Source organism: Entelurus aequoreus, linkage group LG09 (genome assembly GCF_033978785.1).
Source record: "Entelurus aequoreus isolate RoL-2023_Sb linkage group LG09, RoL_Eaeq_v1.1, whole genome shotgun sequence".
NCBI lineage: Eukaryota > Metazoa > Chordata > Actinopteri > Syngnathiformes > Syngnathidae > Entelurus > Entelurus aequoreus.
Window position 1 is genome coordinate 17,459,515 of NC_084739.1, and position 6,156 is coordinate 17,465,670.

Consider the following 6,156-nt stretch of genomic DNA (forward strand, 5'->3'; position numbering starts at 1 on the left):
CAAAATTAAAAGTCAACAGTGTATGCAAGTGTTGTGGAAACTTGCTATTTATTACACCCACCCACCCACACACACACACACACACACACATACATACATACATACATACATACACACACACACACACACACACACACACACATATATATATATATATATATATATATATATATATATATATATATATATATATATATATATATATATATATATATATATATATATTCAGATTTGTTTTATTTGAACTTATATAGTTTTCAAATGCATCACATTACATTTTCATTACAACATGTCCAAAAAGGAGTAGAAATAAGAAGCAGTTCTTATTTAATCCAACCCTTTTTCCACTTCATATCAATTACTTACACGTGTTCGCTCCCTGTTCTCTGTATGTACAGGAAGTGAATATATATATATATATATATATATATATATATATATATATATATATATATATGCATCAGAATCAGAATCAGAAATACTTTATTAATCCCGAGGGGAAATTTAGATTTTCAGCACAATCCCATTCAAGATCAGACAAACATTACAGGGAGACAGAACAGGATCGCTGACGGGTCTGCCAACTTCCGGCGCCCCTTACAAAAAAAGTGAGATACAGGTAAACAATGGGGGGTGATAAAAAAAAATCGGTCTAATCCTGGGCCCCTGGAGAGGGGGTCCAGACTGAGGCCAAGGGAAAAAACAACTCATAGCCATAGCACACATCTCTCTTACATGTATGTAAGAGGGAAACATTAAAGGCCTACTGAAAGCCACTACTACCGACCACGCAGTCTGATAGTTTATATATCAATGATGAAATCTTAACATTATAACACATGCCAATACGGCCGGGTTAACTTATAAAGTGACATTTTAAATTTGCCGCTAAACTTCCGGTTCGAAACGCCTCTGAGGATGACGTATGCGCGTGACGTAGCCCGGGGAACACGGATATGCCTTCCACATTGAAGCCAATACGAAAAAGCTCTGTTTTCATTTCATAATTCCACAGTATTCTGGACATCTGTGTTCGTGAATCTGTTGCAATCATGTTCATTGCATTATGGAGAAAGAAGCTGAGCAAGCAAAGAAGAAAGTTGTCGGTGCGAAATAGACGTATTTTTCGAACGTAGTCAGCAACAACAGTACACAGCCGGCGCTTCTTTGTTTACATTCCCGAAAGATGCAGTCAAGATGGAAGAACTCGGATAACAGAGACTCTAACCAGGAGGACTTTTGACTTCGATACACAGACGCCTGTAGAGAACTGGGACAACACAGACTCTTACCAGGATTACTTTGATTTGGATGACAAAGACGCAGACGTGCTTCTGTGAGTATGCAGCTTTGGCTTCTAAACATTTGATCGCTTGACCGTATGTGCGCAACTTTTTTTTGCGTATGTACGTAACTTTTTTAAAATATATAAGCTTTATGAACCTTGGGTTAGGTGAACGGTCTTTTGGGCTGAGTGATTGTGTGTGTTGATCAGGTGTTTGAATTGTATTGGCGTGTTCTATGGAGCTAGGAGCTAGCATAGGAGCTAGGAGCTAGCATAACAAACACGCAGGTGTTTTTATGCAGGATTAATTTGTGGCATATTAAATATAAGCCTGGTTGTGTTGTGGCTAATAGAGTAAATATATGTCTTGTGTTTATTTACTGTTTTAGTCATCCCCAGCTGAATACCAGGTACCGTGAGTATGCAGCCTTGGCTGCTAAACATTTGATAGCTTGACCGTACGTGCGCGTCACGTACGTAACTTTTTAAAAATATATGAGCTTTATGAACCTTGGGTTAGGTGAACGGTCTTTTGGGCTGAGTGATTGTGTGTGTTGATCAGGTGTTTGAATTGTATTGGCGTGTTCTATGGAGCGAGGAGCTAGCATAGGAGCTAGCATAACAAACACGCAGGTGTTTTTATGCAGGATTAATTTGTGGCATATTAAATATAAGCCTGGTTGTGTTGTGGCTAATAGAGTATATATATGTCTTGTGTTTATTTACTGTTGTAGTCATTCCCAGCTGAATATCAGGTACCGTGAGTATGCAGCCTTGACTGCTAAACATTTGATAGCTTGACCGTATGTGCGCGTCACGTACGTAACTTTGTTTAAATATATAAGCTTTATGAACCTTGGGTTAGGTGAACGGTCTTTTGGGCTGAGTGATTGTGTGTGTTGATCAGGTGTTTGAATTGTATTGGCGTGTTCTATGGAGCTAGGAGCTAGCATAGGAGCTAGGAGCTAGCATAACAAACACGCAGGTGTTTTTATGCAGGATTAATTTGTGGCATATTAAATATAAGCCTGGTTGTGTTGTGGCTAATAGAGTATATATATGTCTTGTGTTTATTTACTGTTGTAGTCATTCCCAGCTGAATATCAGGTACCGTGAGTATGCAGCCTTGACTGCTAAACATTTGATAGCTTGACCGTATGTGCGCGTCACGTACGTAACTTTGTTTAAATATATAAGCTTTATGAACCTTGGGTTAGGTGAACGGTCTTTTGGGCTGAGTGATTGTGTGTGTTGATCAGGTGTTTGAATTGTATTGGCGTGTTCTATGGAGCTAGGAGCTAGCATAGGAGCTAGGAGCTAGCATAACAAACACGCAGGTGTTTTTATGCAGGATTCATTTGTGGCATATTAAATATAAGCCTGGTTGTGTTGTGGCTAATAGAGTATATATATGTCTTGTGTTTATTTACTGTTGTAGTCATTCCCAGCTGAATATCAGGTCACCCCCGGCTCTCACAGCATCTTCCCTATCTGAATAGCTTCAACTCCCCACTAGTCCTTCACTTGCACTTTACTCATCCACAAATCTTTCATCCTCGCTCAAATTAATGGGGAAATTGTCGCTTTCTCGGTCCGAATCTCTCTCACTTCATGCGGCCATCATTGTAAACAATAGGGAACTTTGCGTATATGTTCAACTGACTACGTCACGCTACTTCCGGTAGGGGCAAGCCTTTTTTTTATCAGATACCAAAAGTTGCAATCTTTATCGTCGTTGTTCTATACTAAATCCTTTCAGCAAAAATATGGCAATATCGCGAAATGATCAAGTATGACACATAGAATAGATCTGCTATCCCCGTTTAAATAAAAAAAATTCATTTCAGTAGGCCTTTAAACATCACAGAAGTCAAAGGACATTAGAAGAGCAGAGCTGATGCAACCAGACACTTCTACATACAGCTATGAATAAAAAGTAAAAGAAACATATACACTGTGGTGGCCTCTGCTGTGTTCCACGCCATCGTCTGCTGGGGTGGAGGGAGCATGGCAGAGACAGGAGCAGACCCTACAAAGCAACCAAGAGAGCCAACTCTACTCTGGGCCGCCCACTAACTCGGCCAGTGTCCATTCCGCATGGATGAGCGAGGATGCGTCTAAGGAGACTGAGGTGTCCGATACCTGCTCATTCAGCCAAGAAACTGTGTAGCCTGTCCGTCCCGGTGCTCAGTGCTAGCTCCGCAGCCCTGTCTCTTCATCCACATCTCCTCCAGTCTCTCCAAACGGACTCTGGTGTGGCAGAGACCCAGCAGCTGGTCTCCGTGGCCAAAAGGCTCCCGGGAGGCAGATCCAGAAGTCCACAAAAAAGCACCGCAGAAGTCACGAAAGTGCCACCCCTTGTTGCACAGTCCCAAAGGGTCCCCAACCAAAAGGCAAAAAATAAATATATATAATAACACATGAAAACAAGAGGGAAACACAAAAAGGATGACACAAGAGCACAGAGCTCCTGCCAACCTGCATACATATATATATATATAGATACATACATACATACATATATATATATATATATATATATATATATATATATATATATATATATATATGTATGTGTGTGTGTATGTATGTATGTAAATATTACATATTCTATCACATAATCCTCTTCTTGATCCTAACCTCTCACAGCCTTTGCTTTATTTCCAATTAGTTTTTTTGTTTTATACTAATCCTATCAATTCTCTTGTCACCTATGGCATATATTGACGTATATCAATCAATCAATCAATGTTTATTTATATAGCCCTAAATCACAAGTGTCTCAAAGGGCTGTACTGCGATCAAATCTGATATAAAGGAGTGCATCGACTGTCCAACACACTACAGGGATGGGTACCTTTCATTATTAAATGGATATGGTACCAATCCTCTGTGCCTGGTAATCGAAACCAGCACTCAACAGTACCAGTTTTTGGTGCTTTTGTGTGTCTTAAAATGTGTTAATAAATGTAAATTGTTTAATAAGTTATCATTTCAAGTTACAATTCCAAGACAATAAATGGTCATAGTTTATAGAATGTAATTTTATGATAAAAAAAGTCAAAATATTAGTATTTTTTAATGTAAAAGTCATTGAAATTAAGATTTATGACATGACGATAACGAAGTCTAGATATATCATTAAAAAAAAGGCCAAGTTTTACATAAAAAAGTCACAATACAAGAAAAAAGCTGTAATTTTATGAAAGAAAAAACAAAAATTTTACAAGCATAAAGTCATAATATTACAAGGGTATTGTAGTAATATTATGATGGTAAAATCCTCATTTTAGAGGAATAACGCTTTGATATTATTAGAAAAATGCAATACAGTATTACAAAGGAAAAGTTATTTACGATAACAATTTCAGAAAACTACGGCAGCAAAAAAAAAAGCCATAAAAGTTCTAATATTACAAGCATAAACTCATAGGATACCTGTGCTGATTTAGTGTAGTATTTTCTTCCATCTAAATGTGTCTAACGTGATTAATATGAGAGACATTCTCCGTGGACTGTAACCTGAATACAACATGTTTATTTCCAACATGTATGTTGAGAAGAAGCAGGAGACGTACGTTTATTTTTAGTCATGGTTTGTCTTGTCTCGGGGTCTTCATTAGGCCAATTTAATGTACAGTTAGGAGTGTAACTGGAGCCGATTCACATGAAGGCGAAGTGTTCAATTACATTGACTAACCCTTTCAAAAAATAGACAAGAGGGGACGAAGAAAAAACACTCACAATGCAACATAAACACGCACCCCTGGACGCTGTGTGTGTAAGGGAGCGCTGCTACTTTCAGTTTTCGTGAGTCACCAAACAACTTCCTTTACACAGCCAGTGTGTGTTGCTGGCTGCATCATTACAGTGTTTAACAAGATGCAGATGTGAAGTCTGCTTCCAGACATCAGACTTTCATCTCCAGTGTGTGTCCAGTTTATTCCTAATGGAGAGATCTGGGATGAAACAATAAAATAACTCTGGCTGTTGAGTTTTTTTTCACAATAGGGAATTTCAAAGCAGCCAAGACAAGTAACTTTTAAACACTTGGATTCATGCACACCGAGGACATGTTTTGCTAGATTTATAAATGATAAAACCGCAGGAATACCAGTTTATCATTTTAAATGGTGTTCAGTGTCTGTCAAGATAATAGATTAAACATTGTATATTAAAATAATACTACTGAGGGTGCTAAAAAAAAAAAGGAGAAGATAGAATTACTGTAATTAAGATTTCTAATGTAGTCTGAGGTTGTCTGCATGTAAGATTTCAAACTCGGGTTGTCTGCATGTAAGATTTCAAACTCGGGAGAAACCATGGCGACAAGTTCGGACCCGAGACGATGAACACACAACACACAGAATCAGCTGACAAGTTGAATGAAACAACTTGTTGACTTATCTCACAGGCTGCAATAGCAAGCTGCACACATGTAAGACAACAAGACGCTTACAAACACTTACCAGACTACATTTGTATTTGTGTCTAATGAAAAACAGTACAAGAACTGTATCAATGATAAATGTTATTAGGGCCTTGTCCACACTGCAGGTCAACTCATACTTAACTTGTAATTATCCAAAAATGTAAACAAACAAAATATGGAGACACTCAATCTCTGTTCGCAAACATTTCCGTAAATAAATATATAACAACTGGGTTGGGCGTTTTATTTATTTTTTGCCATCACTTTCCAACAAATTCAACGTACTTGTGTTGATGGGCTCATATTGCACATTCGGTGTAAAGCGGTAATGTCTCCACACTGTAAAAAAAAATCTGTAAAAAAACGGTCATCTACTGGCAGCTATGGCTGCCAAACGAAAACCATAAAATTAAAGTAAAACATTGTAAACCAAATAATG